The sequence below is a fragment of the Salvelinus alpinus genome, chromosome 2 (assembly GCF_045679555.1).
Source record: "Salvelinus alpinus chromosome 2, SLU_Salpinus.1, whole genome shotgun sequence".
Classification (NCBI taxonomy): Eukaryota; Metazoa; Chordata; class Actinopteri; order Salmoniformes; family Salmonidae; genus Salvelinus; species Salvelinus alpinus.
The window spans coordinates 46,288,791-46,304,507 of record NC_092087.1 but is presented as its reverse complement, the minus strand read 5'-3'; the positions used below and the strand labels follow the sequence as shown (position 1 = coordinate 46,304,507).

The following is a 15,717-nucleotide window of genomic DNA, read 5'->3' as shown; positions in this document are numbered from 1 at the left end:
GTCTTTCTATAATTGCAATTTCTGTCACTTTCCATGACATGTTCACCTGTGGACAATACAATCCCATAGCCAAAACAGCTTAGTCTGAAAACTTTAGGATTTTTAATCTGAACCTCCAGGTTTAAACTCCCTGTTTGAAGACTGATTTAAGTCTGTCAATCACACAGCATCATTTGATTTAGGAATTTGCAGTGTGCCATGCTTTTGTGAGAGACGACTGTCATCTAAAGCATCATCGGATTGGTCGTTGTTTAGCAACATTTGAACTGTAAAGCCACATTGGTACTTGTGCTGATTCATTGACTTCGCTGTGTAAAGGCAGAGATTGCACACATCAAAATTCTGACCACGACGTGATTTGAACACGCAACCTTCTGATCTGGAGTCAGACGCGCTACCGTTGCGCCACGAGGTCTTGGAAGAATTGCATCTATGGGGGGGATGCCTAGTTCAGATTTCGTTGACTGTATCATTTGGAATGACGGCCTGTGTCTCTGGGGAAATGTACGATCTGACGTGCATGGCACACTGCAAAGTCTTTCTATAATTGCAATTTCTGTCACATTCCATGACATGTTCACCTGTGGACAATTACAATCCCATAGCCAAAACAGTTTAGTCTGAAAACTTTAGGATTTTTAATCTGAACCTCCAGGTTTAAACTCCCTGTTTGAAGACTGATTTAAGTCTGTCAATCACACAGCATCATCTGATTTAGGAATTTGCAGTGTGCCATGCTTTTGTGAGAGACGACTGTCATCTAAAGCATCATCGGATTGGTCGTTGTTTAGCAACATTTGAACTGTAAAGCCACATTGGTACTTGTGCTGATTCATTGACTTCGCTGTGTAAAGGCAGAGATTGCACACATCAAAATTCTGACCACGACGTGATTTGAACACGCAGCCTTCTGATCTGGAGTCAGACGCGCTACCGTTGCGCCACGAGGTCTTGGAAGAATTGCATCTACGGGGGGGATGCCTAGTTCAGATTTCGTTGACTGTATCATTTGGAATGAAGGCCTGTGTCTCTGGTGAAATGTACGATCTGACGTGCATCTGCCCGGCAGGTTAGGTGTATGAAAACAATTACATGCAGAGCCTGGATAGCTCAGTCGGTAGAGCATCAGACTTTTAATCTGAGGGTCCAGGGTTCAAGTCCCTGTTCGGGCGTTCTTTTAATGTTCACCTTCCATCAGAAGCAAGTCTTTCTATAATTGCAATTTCTGTCACTTTCCATGACATGTTCACCTGTGGACAATACAATCCCATAGCCAAAACAGCTTAGTCTGAAAACTTTAGGATTTTTAATCTGAACCTCCAGGTTTAAACTCCCTGTTTGAAGACTGATTTAAGTATGTCAATCACACAGCATCATTTGATTTAGGAATTTGCAGTGTGCCATGCTTTTGTGAGAGACGACTGTCATCTAAAGCATCATCGGATTGGTCGTTGTTTAGCAACATTTGAACTGTAAAGCCACATTGGTACTTGTGCTGATTCATTGACTTCGCTGTGTAAAGGCAGAGATTGCACACATAAAAATTCTGACCACGACGTGATTTGAACACGCAACCTTCTGATCTGGAGTCAGACGCGCTACCGTTGCGCCGCGAGGTCTTGGAAGAATTGCATCTACGGGGGGGATGCCTAGTTCAGATTTCGTTGACTGTATCATTTGGAATGAAGGCCTGTGTCTCTGGTGAAATGTACGATCTGACGTGCATCTGCCCGGCAGGTTAGGTGTATGAAAACAATTGCAAGCAGAGCCTGGATAGCTCAGTCGGTAGAGCATCAGACTTTTAATCTGATGGTCCAGGGTTCAAGTCCCTGTTCGGGCGTTCTTTTAATGTTCACCTTCCATCAGAAGCAAGTCTTTCTATAATTGCAATTTCTGTCACTTTCCATGACATGTTCACCTGTGGACAATACAATCCCATAGCCAAAACAGCTTAGTCTGAAAACTTTAGGATTTTTAATCTGAACCTCCAGGTTTAAACTCCCTGTTTGAAGACTGATTTAAGTCTGTCAATCACACAGCATCATTTGATTTAGGAATTTGCAGTGTGCCATGCTTTTGTGAGAGACGACTGTCATCTAAAGCATCATCGGATTGGTCGTTGTTTAGCAACATTTGAACTGTAAAGCCACATTGGTACTTGTGCTGATTCATTGACTTCGCTGTGTAAAGGCAGAGATTGCACACATAAAAATTCTGACCACGACGTGATTTGAACACGCAACCTTCTGATCTGGAGTCAGACGCACTACCGTTGCGCCACGAGGTCTTAGAAGAATCGCATCTATGGGGGGGATGCCTAGTTCAGATTTCGTTGACTGTATCATTTGGAATGACGGCCTGTGTCTCTGGGGAAATATACGATCTGACGTGCATGGCACACTGCAAAGTCTTTCTATAATTGCAATTTCTGTCACATTCCATGACATGTTCACCTGTGGACAATTACAATCCCATAGCCAAAACAGTTTAGTCTGAAAACTTTAGGATTTTTAATCTGAACCTCCAGGTTTAAACTCCCTGTTTGAAGACTGATTTAAGTCTGTCAATCACACAGCATCATCTGATTTAGGAATTTGCAGTGTGCCATGCTTTTGTGAGAGACGACTGTCATCTAAAGCATCATCGGATTGGTCGTTGTTTAGCAACATTTGAACTGTAAAGCCACATTGGTACTTGTGCTGATTCATTGACTTCGCTGTGTAAAGGCAGAGATTGCACACATCAAAATTCTGACCACGACGTGATTTGAACACGCAACCTTCTGATCTGGAGTCAGACGCGCTACCGTTGCCCCACGAGGTCTTGGAAGAATTGCATCTACGGGGGGGATGCCTAGTTCAGATTTCGTTGACTGTATCATTTGGAATGAAGGCCTGTGTCTCTGGTGAAATGTACGATCTGACGTGCATCTGCCCGGCAGGTTAGGTGTATGAAAACAATTACATGCAGAGCCTGGATAGCTCAGTCGGTAGAGCATCAGACTTTTAATCTGATGGTCCAGGGTTCAAGTCACTGTTCGGGCGTTCTTTTAATGTTCACCTTCCATCAGAAGCAAGTCTTTCTATAATTGCAATTTCTGTCACTTTCCATGACATGTTCACCTGTGGACAATACAATCCCATAGCCAAAACAGCTTAGTCTGAAAACTTTAGGATTTTTAATCTGAACCTCCAAGTTTAAACTCCCTGTTTGAAGACTGATTTAAGTCTGTCAATCACACAGCATCATTTGATTTAGGAATTTGCAGTGTGCCATGCTTTTGTGAGAGACGACTGTCATCTAAAGCATCATCGGATTGGTCGTTGTTTAGCAACATTTGAACTGTAAAGCCACATTGGTACTTGTGCTGATTCATTGACTTCGCTGTGTAAAGGCAGAGATTGCACACATCAAAATTCTGACCACGACGTGATTTGAACACGCAACCTTCTGATCTGGAGTCAGACGCGCTACCGTTGCGCCACGAGGTCTTGGAAGAATCGCATCTATGGGGGGGTGCCTAGTTCAGATTTCGTTGACTGTATCATTTGGAATGACGGCCTGTGTCTCTGGGGAAATGTACGATCTGACGTGCATGGCACACTGCAAAGTCTTTCTATAATTGCAATTTCTGTCACATTCCATGACATGTTCACCTGTGGACAATTACAATCCCATAGCCAAAACAGTTTAGTCTGAAAACTTTAGGATTTTTAATCTGAACCTCCAGGTTTAAACTCCCTGTTTGAAGACTGATTTAAGTCTGTCAATCACACAGCATCATCTGATTTAGGAATTTGCAGTGTGCCATGCTTTTGTGAGAGACGACTGTCATCTAAAGCATCATCGGATTGGTCGTTGTTTAGCAACATTTGAACTGTAAAGCCACATTGGTACTTGTGCTGATTCATTGACTTCGCTGTGTAAAGGCAGAGATTGCACACATAACAATTCTGACCACGACGTGATTTGAACACGCAACCTTCTGATCTGGAGTCAGACGCGCTACCGTTGCGCCACGAGGTCTTGGAAGAATTGCATCTACGGGGGGGATGCCTAGTTCAGATTTCGTTGACTGTATCATTTGGAATGACGGCCTGTGTCTCTGGGGAAATGTACAATCTGACGTGCATGGCACACTGCAAAGTCTTTCTATAATTGCAATTTCTGTCACATTCCATGACATGTTCACCTGTGGACAATTACAATCCCATAGCCAAAACAGTTTAGTCTGAAAACTTTAGTATTTTTAATCTGAAACTCCAGGTTTAAACTCCCTGTTTGAAGACTGATTTAAGTCTGTCAATCACACAGCATCATCTGATTTAGGAATTTGCAGTGTGCCATGCTTTTGTGAGAGACGACTGTCATCTAAAGCATCATCGGATTGGTCGTTGTTTAGCAACATTTGAACTGTAAAGCCACATTGGTACTTGTGCTGATTCATTGACTTCGCTGTGTAAAGGCAGAGATTGCACACATCAAAATTCTGACCACGACGTGATTTGAACACGCAACCTTCTGATCTGGAGTCAGACGCGCTACCGTTGCGCCACGAGGTCTTGGAAGAATTGCATCTACAGGGGGGATGCCTAGTTCAGATTTCGTTGACTGTATCATTTGGAATGAAGGCCTGTGTCTCTGGTGAAATGTACGATCTGACGTGCATCTGCCCGGCAGGTTAGGTGTATGAAAACAATTACATGCAGAGCCTGGATAGCTCAGTCGATAGAGCATCAGACATTTAATCTGAGGGTCCAGGGTTCAAGTCCCTGTTCGGGAGTTCTTTTAATGTTCACCTTCCATCAGAAGCAAGTCTTTCTATAATTGCAATTTCTGTCACTTTCCATGACATGTTCACCTGTGGACAATTACAATCCCATAGCCAAAACAGTTTAGTCTGAAAATTTTAGGATTTTTAATCTGAACCTCCAGGTTTAAAGACTGATTTAAGTCTGTCAATCACACAGCATCATCTGATTTAGGAATTTGCAGTGTGCCATGCTTTTGTGAGAGACGACTGTCATCTAAAGCATCATCGGATTGGTCGTTGTTTAGCAACATTTGAACTGTAAAGCCACATTGGTACTTGTGCTGATTCATTGCCTTCGCTGTGTAAAGGCAGAGATTGCACACATCAAAATACTGACCACGACATGATTTGAACACGCAACCTTCTGATCTGGAGTCAGACACGCTACCGTTGCGCCACGAGGTCTTGGAAGAATCACATCTATGGGGGGGATGCCTAGTTCAGATTTCGTTGACTGTATCATTTGGAATGACGGCCTGTGTCTCTGGGGAAATGTACGATCTGACGTGCATGGCACACTGCAAAGTCTTTCTATAATTGCAATTTCTGTCACATTCCATGACATGTTCACCTGTGGACAATTACAATCCCATAGCCAAAACAGTTTAGTCTGAAAACTTTAGTATTTTTAATCTGAAACTCCAGGTTTAAACTCCCTGTTTGAAGACTGATTTAAGTCTGTCAATCACACAGCATCATCTGATTTAGGAATTTGCAGTGTGCCATGCTTTTGTGAGAGACGACTGTCATCTAAAGCATCATCGGATTGGTCGTTGTTTAGCAACATTTGAACTGTAAAGCCACATTGGTACTTGTGCTGATTCATTGACTTCGCTGTGTAAAGGCAGAGATTGCACACATCAAAATTCTGACCACGACGTGATTTGAACACGCAACCTTCTGATCTGGAGTCAGACGCGCTACCGTTGCGCCACGAGGTCTTGGAAGAATTGCATCTACAGGGGGGATGCCTAGTTCAGATTTCGTTGACTGTATCATTTGGAATGAAGGCCTGTGTCTCTGGTGAAATGTACGATCTGACGTGCATCTGCCCGGCAGGTTAGGTGTATGAAAACAATTACATGCAGAGCCTGGATAGCTCAGTCGATAGAGCATCAGACATTTAATCTGAGGGTCCAGGGTTCAAGTCCCTGTTCGGGAGTTCTTTTAATGTTCACCTTCCATCAGAAGCAAGTCTTTCTATAATTGCAATTTCTGTCACTTTCCATGACATGTTCACCTGTGGACAATTACAATCCCATAGCCAAAACAGTTTAGTCTGAAAACTTTAGGATTTTTAATCTGAACCTCCAGGTTTAAAGACTGATTTAAGTCTGTCAATCACACAGCATCATCTGATTTAGGAATTTGCAGTGTGCCATGCTTTTGTGAGAGACGACTGTCATCTAAAGCATCATCGGATTGGTCGTTGTTTAGCAACATTTGAACTGTAAAGCCACATTGGTACTTGTGCTGATTCATTGCCTTCGCTGTGTAAAGGCAGAGATTGCACACATCAAAATACTGACCACGACATGATTTGAACACGCAACCTTCTGATCTGGAGTCAGACACGCTACCGTTGCGCCACGAGGTCTTGGAAGAATCACATCTATGGGGGGGATGCCTAGTTCAGATTTCGTTGACTGTATCATTTGGAATGACGGCCTGTGTCTCTGGGGAAATGTACGATCTGACGTGCATGGCACACTGCAAAGTCTTTCTATAATTGCAATTTCTGTCACATTCCATGACATGTTCACCTGTGGACAATTACAATCCCATAGCCAAAACAGTTTAGTCTGAAAACTTTAGTATTTTTAATCTGAAACTCCAGGTTTAAACTCCCTGTTTGAAGACTGATTTAAGTCTGTCAATCACACAGCATCATCTGATTTAGGAATTTGCAGTGTGCCATGCTTTTGTGAGAGACGACTGTCATCTAAAGCATCATCGGATTGGTCGTTGTTTAGCAACATTTGAACTGTAAAGCCACATTGGTACTTGTGCTGATTCATTGACTTCGCTGTGTAAAGGCAGAGATTGCACACATCAAAATTCTGACCACGACGTGATTTGAACACGGAACCTTCTGATCTGGAGTCAGACGCGCTACCGTTGCGCCACGAGGTCTTGGAAGAATTGCATCTACAGGGGGGATGCCTAGTTCAGATTTCGTTGACTGTATCATTTGGAATGAAGGCCTGTGTCTCTGGTGAAATGTACGATCTGACGTGCATCTGCCCGGCAGGTTAGGTGTATGAAAACAATTACATGCAGAGCCTGGATAGCTCAGTCGATAGAATATCAGACATTTAATCTGAGGATCCAGGGTTCAAGTCCCTGTTCGGGAGTTCTTTTAATGTTCACCTTCCATCAGAAGCAAGTCTTTCTATAATTGCAATTTCTGTCACTTTCCATGACATGTTCACCTGTGGACAATACAATCCCATAGCCAAAACAGCTTAGTCTGAAAACTTTAGGATTTTTAATCTGAACCTCCAGGTTTAAACTCCCTGTTTGAAGACTGATTTAAGTCTGTCAATCACACAGCATCATCTGATTTAGGAATTTGCAGTGTGCCATGCTTTTGTGAGAGACGACTGTCATCTAAAGCATCATCGGATTGGTCGTTGTTTAGCAACATTTGAACTGTAAAGCCACATTGGTACTTGTGCTGATTCATTGCCTTCGCTGTGTAAAGGCAGAGATTGCACACATCAAAATACTGACCACGACATGATTTGAACACGCAACCTTCTGATCTGGAGTCAGACACGCTACCGTTGCGCCACGAGGTCTTGGAAGAAACACATCTAGGGGGGGGATGCCTAGTTCAGATTTCGTTGACTGTATCAATTGGAATGAAGGCCTGTGTCTCTGGTGAAATGTACGATCTGACGTGCATCTGCCCGGCAGGTTAGGTGTATGAAAACAGTTACATACAGAGCCTGGATAGCTCAGTCGGTAGAGCATCAGACTTTTAATCTGAGGGTCCAGGGTTCAAGTCCCTGTTCGGGTGTTCTTTTAATGTTCACCTTCCATCAGAAGCAAGTCTTTCTATAATTGCAATTTCTGTCACTTTCCATGACATGTTCACCTGTGGACAATACAATCCCATAGCCAAAACAGCTTAGTCTGAAAACTTTAGGATTTTTAATCTGAAACTCCAGGTTTAAACTCCCTGTTTGAAGACTGATTTAAGTCTGTCAATCACACAGCATCATTTGATTTAGGAATTTGCAGTGTGCCATGCTTTTGTGAGAGACGACTGTCATCTAAAGCATCATCGGATTGGTCGTTGTTTAGCAACATTTGAACTGTAAAGCCACATTGGTACTTGTGCTGATTCATTGACTTCGCTGTGTAAAGGCAGAGATTGCACACATCAAAATTCTGACCACGACGTGATTTGAACACGCAACCTTCTGATCTGGAGTCAGACGCGCTACCGTTGCCCCACGAGGTCTTGGAAGAATCGCATCTACGGGGGGGATGCCTAGTTCAGATTTCGTTGACTGTATCATTTGGAATGAAGGCCTGTGTCTCTGGGGAAATGTACGATCTGACGTGCATGGCACACTGCAAAGTCTTTCTATAATTGCAATTTCTGTCACATTCCATGACATGTTCACCTGTGGACAATTACAATCCCATAGCCAAAACAGTTTAGTCTGAAAACTTTAGTATTTTTAATCTGAAACTCCAGGTTTAAACTCCCTGTTTGAAGACTGATTTAAGTCTGTCAATCACACAGCATCATCTGATTTAGGAATTTGCAGTGTGCCATGCTTTTGTGAGAGACGACTGTCATCTAAAGCATCATCGGATTGGTCGTTGTTTAGCAACATTTGAACTGTAAAGCCACATTGGTACTTGTGCTGATTCATTGACTTCGCTGTGTAAAGGCAGAGATTGCACACATCAAAATTCTGACCACGACGTGATTTGAACACGCAACCTTCTGATCTGGAGTCAGACGCGCTACCGTTGCGCCACGAGGTCTTGGAAGAATTGCATCTACAGGGGGGATGCCTAGTTCAGATTTCGTTGACTGTATCATTTGGAATGAAGGCCTGTGTCTCTGGTGAAATGTACGATCTGACGTGCATCTGCCCGGCAGGTTAGGTGTATGAAAACAATTACATGCAGAGCCTGGATAGCTCAGTCGATAGAGCATCAGACATTTAATCTGAGGGTCCAGGGTTCAAGTCCCTGTTCGGGAGTTCTTTTAATGTTCACCTTCCATCAGAAGCAAGTCTTTCTATAATTGCAATTTCTGTCACTTTCCATGACATGTTCACCTGTGGACAATTACAATCCCATAGCCAAAACAGTTTAGTCTGAAAACTTTAGGATTTTTAATCTGAACCTCCAGGTTTAAAGACTGATTTAAGTCTGTCAATCACACAGCATCATCTGATTTAGGAATTTGCAGTGTGCCATGCTTTTGTGAGAGACGACTGTCATCTAAAGCATCATCGGATTGGTCGTTGTTTAGCAACATTTGAACTGTAAAGCCACATTGGTACTTGTGCTGATTCATTGCCTTCGCTGTGTAAAGGCAGAGATTGCACACATCAAAATACTGACCACGACATGATTTGAACACGCAACCTTCTGATCTGGAGTCAGACACGCTACCGTTGCGCCACGAGGTCTTGGAAGAATCACATCTATGGGGGGGATGCCTAGTTCAGATTTCGTTGACTGTATCATTTGGAATGACGGCCTGTGTCTCTGGGGAAATGTACGATCTGACGTGCATGGCACACTGCAAAGTCTTTCTATAATTGCAATTTCTGTCACATTCCATGACATGTTCACCTGTGGACAATTACAATCCCATAGCCAAAACAGTTTAGTCTGAAAACTTTAGTATTTTTAATCTGAAACTCCAGGTTTAAACTCCCTGTTTGAAGACTGATTTAAGTCTGTCAATCACACAGCATCATCTGATTTAGGAATTTGCAGTGTGCCATGCTTTTGTGAGAGACGACTGTCATCTAAAGCATCATCGGATTGGTCGTTGTTTAGCAACATTTGAACTGTAAAGCCACATTGGTACTTGTGCTGATTCATTGACTTCGCTGTGTAAAGGCAGAGATTGCACACATCAAAATTCTGACCACGACGTGATTTGAACACGGAACCTTCTGATCTGGAGTCAGACGCGCTACCGTTGCGCCACGAGGTCTTGGAAGAATTGCATCTACAGGGGGGATGCCTAGTTCAGATTTCGTTGACTGTATCATTTGGAATGAAGGCCTGTGTCTCTGGTGAAATGTACGATCTGACGTGCATCTGCCCGGCAGGTTAGGTGTATGAAAACAATTACATGCAGAGCCTGGATAGCTCAGTCGATAGAATATCAGACATTTAATCTGAGGATCCAGGGTTCAAGTCCCTGTTCGGGAGTTCTTTTAATGTTCACCTTCCATCAGAAGCAAGTCTTTCTATAATTGCAATTTCTGTCACTTTCCATGACATGTTCACCTGTGGACAATACAATCCCATAGCCAAAACAGCTTAGTCTGAAAACTTTAGGATTTTTAATCTGAACCTCCAGGTTTAAACTCCCTGTTTGAAGACTGATTTAAGTCTGTCAATCACACAGCATCATCTGATTTAGGAATTTGCAGTGTGCCATGCTTTTGTGAGAGACGACTGTCATCTAAAGCATCATCGGATTGGTCGTTGTTTAGCAACATTTGAACTGTAAAGCCACATTGGTACTTGTGCTGATTCATTGCCTTCGCTGTGTAAAGGCAGAGATTGCACACATCAAAATACTGACCACGACATGATTTGAACACGCAACCTTCTGATCTGGAGTCAGACACGCTACCGTTGCGCCACGAGGTCTTGGAAGAAACACATCTAGGGGGGGGATGCCTAGTTCAGATTTCGTTGACTGTATCAATTGGAATGAAGGCCTGTGTCTCTGGTGAAATGTACGATCTGACGTGCATCTGCCCGGCAGGTTAGGTGTATGAAAACAGTTACATACAGAGCCTGGATAGCTCAGTCGGTAGAGCATCAGACTTTTAATCTGAGGGTCCAGGGTTCAAGTCCCTGTTCGGGTGTTCTTTTAATGTTCACCTTCCATCAGAAGCAAGTCTTTCTATAATTGCAATTTCTGTCACTTTCCATGACATGTTCACCTGTGGACAATACAATCCCATAGCCAAAACAGCTTAGTCTGAAAACTTTAGGATTTTTAATCTGAAACTCCAGGTTTAAACTCCCTGTTTGAAGACTGATTTAAGTCTGTCAATCACACAGCATCATTTGATTTAGGAATTTGCAGTGTGCCATGCTTTTGTGAGAGACGACTGTCATCTAAAGCATCATCGGATTGGTCGTTGTTTAGCAACATTTGAACTGTAAAGCCACATTGGTACTTGTGCTGATTCATTGACTTCGCTGTGTAAAGGCAGAGATTGCACACATCAAAATTCTGACCACGACGTGATTTGAACACGCAACCTTCTGATCTGGAGTCAGACGCGCTACCGTTGCCCCACGAGGTCTTGGAAGAATCGCATCTACGGGGGGGATGCCTAGTTCAGATTTCGTTGACTGTATCATTTGGAATGAAGGCCTGTGTCTCTGGGGAAATGTACGATCTGACGTGCATGGCACACTGCAAAGTCTTTCTATAATTGCAATTTCTGTCACATTCCATGACATGTTCACCTGTGGACAATTACAATCCCATAGCCAAAACAGTTTAGTCTGAAAACTTTTGGATTTTTAATCTGAACATCCAGGTTTAAACTCCCTGTTTGAAGACTGATTTAAGTCTGTCAATCACACAGCATCATCTGATTTAGGAATTTGCAGTGTGCCATGCTTTTGTGAGAGACGACTGTCATCTAAAGCATCATCGGATTGGTCGTTGTTTAGCAACATTTGAACTGTAAAGCCACATTGGTACTTGTGCTGATTCATTGCCTTCGCTGTGTAAAGGCAGAGATTGCACACATCAAAATTCTGACCACGACATGATTTGAACACGCAACCTTCTGATCTGGAGTCAGACACGCTACCGTTGCGCCACGAGGTCTTGGAAGAAACACATCTATGGGGGGGATGCCTAGTTCAGATTTCGTTGACTGTATCAATTGGAATGAAGGCCTGTGTCTCTGGTGAAATGTACGATCTGACGTGCATCTGCCCGGCAGGTTAGGTGTATGAAAACAATTACATGCAGAGCCTGGATAGCTCAGTCGATAGAGCATCAGACATTTAATCTGAGGGTCCAGGGTTCAAGTCCCTGTTCGGGAGTTCTTTTAATGTTCACCTTCCATCAGAAGCAAGTCTTTCTATAATTGCAATTTCTGTCACTTTCCATGACATGTTCACCTGTGGACAATTACAATCCCATAGCCAAAACAGTTTAGTCTGAAAACTTTAGCATTTTTAATCTGAACCTCCAGGTTTAAAGACTGATTTAAGTCTGTCAATCACACAGCATCATCTGATTTAGGAATTTGCAGTGTGCCATGCTTTTGTGAGAGACGACTGTCATCTAAAGCATCATCGGATTGGTCGTTGTTTAGCAACATTTGAACTGTAAAGCCACATTGGTACTTGTGCTGATTCATTGCCTTCGCTGTGTAAAGGCAGAGATTGCACACATCAAAATACTGACCACGACATGATTTGAACACGCAACCTTCTGATCTGGAGTCAGACACGCTACCGTTGCGCCACGAGGTCTTGGAAGAATCACATCTATGGGGGGGATGCCTAGTTCAGATTTCGTTGACTGTATCATTTGGAATGACGGCCTGTGTCTCTGGGGAAATGTACGATCTGACGTGCATGGCACACTGCAAAGTCTTTCTATAATTGCAATTTCTGTCACATTCCATGACATGTTCACCTGTGGACAATTACAATCCCATAGCCAAAACAGTTTAGTCTGAAAACTTTAGTATTTTTAATCTGAAACTCCAGGTTTAAACTCCCTGTTTGAAGACTGATTTAAGTCTGTCAATCACACAGCATCATCTGATTTAGGAATTTGCAGTGTGCCATGTTTTGTGAGAGACGACTGTCATCTAAAGCATCATCGGATTGGTCGTTGTTTAGCAACATTTGAACTGTAAAGCCACATTGGTACTTGTGCTGATTCATTGACTTCGCTGTGTAAAGGCAGAGATTGCACACATCAAAATTCTGACCACGACGTGATTTGAACACGGAACCTTCTTATCTGGAGTCAGACGCGCTACCGTTGCGCCACGAGGTCTTGGAAGAATTGCATCTACAGGGGGGATGCCTAGTTCAGATTTCGTTGACTGTATCATTTGGAATGAAGGCCTGTGTCTCTGGTGAAATGTACGATCTGACGTGCATCTGCCCGGCAGGTTAGGTGTATGAAAACAATTACATGCAGAGCCTGGATAGCTCAGTCGATAGAATATCAGACATTTAATCTGAGGATCCAGGGTTCAAGTCCCTGTTCGGGAGTTCTTTTAATGTTCACCTTCCATCAGAAGCAAGTCTTTCTATAATTGCAATTTCTGTCACTTTCCATGACATGTTCACCTGTGGACAATACAATCCCATAGCCAAAACAGCTTAGTCTGAAAACTTTAGGATTTTTAATCTGAACCTCCAGGTTTAAACTCCCTGTTTGAAGACTGATTTAAGTCTGTCAATCACACAGCATCATCTGATTTAGGAATTTGCAGTGTGCCATGCTTTTGTGAGAGACGACTGTCATCTAAAGCATCATCGGATTGGTCGTTGTTTAGCAACATTTGAACTGTAAAGCCACATTGGTACTTGTGCTGATTCATTGCCTTCGCTGTGTAAAGGCAGAGATTGCACACATCAAAATACTGACCACGACATGATTTGAACACGCAACCTTCTGATCTGGAGTCAGACACGCTACCGTTGCGCCACGAGGTCTTGGAAGAAACACATCTATGGGGGGGATGCCTAGTTCAGATTTCGTTGACTGTATCAATTGGAATGAAGGCCTGTGTCTCTGGTGAAATGTACGATCTGACGTGCATCTGCCCGGCAGGTTAGGTGTATGAAAACAGTTACATACAGAGCCTGGATAGCTCAGTCGGTAGAGCATCAGACTTTTAATCTGAGGGTCCAGGGTTCAAGTCCCTGTTCGGGTGTTCTTTTAATGTTCACCTTCCATCAGAAGCAAGTCTTTCTATAATTGCAATTTCTGTCACTTTCCATGACATGTTCACCTGTGGACAATACAATCCCATAGCCAAAACAGCTTAGTCTGAAAACTTTAGGATTTTTAATCTGAAACTCCAGGTTTAAACTCCCTGTTTGAAGACTGATTTAAGTCTGTCAATCACACAGCATCATTTGATTTAGGAATTTGCAGTGTGCCATGCTTTTGTGAGAGACGACTGTCATCTAAAGCATCATCGGATTGGTCGTTGTTTAGCAACATTTGAACTGTAAAGCCACATTGGTACTTGTGCTGATTCATTGACTTCGCTGTGTAAAGGCAGAGATTGCACACATCAAAATTCTGACCACGACGTGATTTGAACACGCAACCTTCTGATCTGGAGTCAGACGCGCTACCGTTGCCCCACGAGGTCTTGGAAGAATCGCATCTACGGGGGGATGCCTAGTTCAGATTTCGTTGACTGTATCATTTGGAATGAAGGCCTGTGTCTCTGGGGAAATGTACGATCTGACGTGCATGGCACACTGCAAAGTCTTTCTATAATTGCAATTTCTGTCACATTCCATGACATGTTCACCTGTGGACAATTACAATCCCATAGCCAAAACAGTTTAGTCTGAAAACTTTTGGATTTTTAATCTGAACCTCCAGGTTTAAACTCCCTGTTTGAAGACTGATTTAAGTCTGTCAATCACACAGCATCATCTGATTTAGGAATTTGCAGTGTGCCATGCTTTTGTGAGAGACGACTGTCATCTAAAGCATCATCGGATTGGTCGTTGTTTAGCAACATTTGAACTGTAAAGCCACATTGGTACTTGTGCTGATTCATTGCCTTCGCTGTGTAAAGGCAGAGATTGCACACATCAAAATACTGACCACGACATGATATGAACACGCAACCTTCTGATCTGGAGTCAGACACGCTACCGTTGCGCCACGAGGTCTTGGAAGAATCACATCTATGGGGGGGATGCCTAGTTCAGATTTCGTTGACTGTATCAATTGGAATGAAGGCCTGTGTCTCTGGTGAAATGTACGATCTGACGTGCATCTGCCCGGCAGGTTAGGTGTATGAAAACAGATACATGCAGAGCCTGGATAGCTCAGTCGGTAGAGCATCAGACTTTTAATCTGAGGGTCCAGGGTTCAAGTCCCTGTTCGGGTGTTCTTTTAATGTTCACCTTCCATCAGAAGCAAGTCTTTCTATAATTGCAATTTCTGTCACTTTCCATGACATGTTCACCTGTGGACAATACAATCCCATAGCCAAAACAGCTTAGTCTGAAAACTTTAGGATTTTTAATCTGAACCTCTAGGTTTAAACTCCCTGTTTGAAGACTGATTTAAGTCTGTCAATCACACAGCATCATCTGATTTAGGAATTTGCAGTGTGCCATGCTTTTGTGAGAGACGACTGTCATCTAAAGCATCATCGGATTGGTCGTTGTTTAGCAACATTTGAACTGTAAAGCCACATTGGTACTTGTGCTGATTCATTGCCTTCGCTGTGTAAAGGCAGAGATTGCACACATCAAAATACTGACCACGACATGATTTGAACACGCAACCTTCTGATCTGGAGTCAGACACGCTACCGTTGCGCCACGAGGTCTTGGAAGAAACACATCTATGGGGGGGATGCCTAGTTCAGATTTCGTTGACTGTATCAATTGGAATGAAGGCCTGTGTCTCTGGTGAAATGTACGATCTGACGTGC

At 43.1% G+C, this 15,717-nt stretch overlaps 13 non-coding genes across 13 annotated transcripts; 6 read left to right on the top strand and 7 right to left on the bottom strand.

Moving 5' to 3' along the window:
• Positions 1–343: 343 nt before the first annotated feature.
• Positions 344–415, bottom strand: trnaw-cca (transfer RNA tryptophan (anticodon CCA)). The gene has a single exon. It is a non-coding gene; the product is annotated as a tRNA-Trp (tRNA).
• Positions 416–879: 464 nt separating this feature from the next.
• trnaw-cca (transfer RNA tryptophan (anticodon CCA)) lies at positions 880–951 on the bottom strand. The gene has a single exon. It is a non-coding gene; the product is annotated as a tRNA-Trp (tRNA).
• Positions 952–1,099: 148 nt separating this feature from the next.
• Positions 1,100–1,172, top strand: trnak-uuu (transfer RNA lysine (anticodon UUU)). Its single transcript has one exon. It is a non-coding gene; the product is annotated as a tRNA-Lys (tRNA).
• Positions 1,173–1,767: 595 nt separating this feature from the next.
• On the top strand, positions 1,768–1,840 carry trnak-uuu (transfer RNA lysine (anticodon UUU)). Its single transcript has one exon. It is a non-coding gene; the product is annotated as a tRNA-Lys (tRNA).
• A 1,579-nt stretch (positions 1,841–3,419) lies between these two features.
• trnaw-cca (transfer RNA tryptophan (anticodon CCA)) lies at positions 3,420–3,491 on the bottom strand. The gene has a single exon. It is a non-coding gene; the product is annotated as a tRNA-Trp (tRNA).
• A 463-nt stretch (positions 3,492–3,954) lies between these two features.
• On the bottom strand, positions 3,955–4,026 carry trnaw-cca (transfer RNA tryptophan (anticodon CCA)). The gene has a single exon. It is a non-coding gene; the product is annotated as a tRNA-Trp (tRNA).
• A 464-nt stretch (positions 4,027–4,490) lies between these two features.
• trnaw-cca (transfer RNA tryptophan (anticodon CCA)) lies at positions 4,491–4,562 on the bottom strand. Its single transcript has one exon. It is a non-coding gene; the product is annotated as a tRNA-Trp (tRNA).
• A 1,120-nt stretch (positions 4,563–5,682) lies between these two features.
• trnaw-cca (transfer RNA tryptophan (anticodon CCA)) lies at positions 5,683–5,754 on the bottom strand. Its single transcript has one exon. It is a non-coding gene; the product is annotated as a tRNA-Trp (tRNA).
• A 2,008-nt stretch (positions 5,755–7,762) lies between these two features.
• trnak-uuu (transfer RNA lysine (anticodon UUU)) lies at positions 7,763–7,835 on the top strand. Its single transcript has one exon. It is a non-coding gene; the product is annotated as a tRNA-Lys (tRNA).
• A 911-nt stretch (positions 7,836–8,746) lies between these two features.
• On the bottom strand, positions 8,747–8,818 carry trnaw-cca (transfer RNA tryptophan (anticodon CCA)). The gene has a single exon. It is a non-coding gene; the product is annotated as a tRNA-Trp (tRNA).
• Positions 8,819–10,826: 2,008 nt separating this feature from the next.
• Positions 10,827–10,899, top strand: trnak-uuu (transfer RNA lysine (anticodon UUU)). Its single transcript has one exon. It is a non-coding gene; the product is annotated as a tRNA-Lys (tRNA).
• A 2,990-nt stretch (positions 10,900–13,889) lies between these two features.
• trnak-uuu (transfer RNA lysine (anticodon UUU)) lies at positions 13,890–13,962 on the top strand. The gene has a single exon. It is a non-coding gene; the product is annotated as a tRNA-Lys (tRNA).
• A 1,130-nt stretch (positions 13,963–15,092) lies between these two features.
• Positions 15,093–15,165, top strand: trnak-uuu (transfer RNA lysine (anticodon UUU)). The gene has a single exon. It is a non-coding gene; the product is annotated as a tRNA-Lys (tRNA).
• Positions 15,166–15,717: the final 552 nt, after the last annotated feature.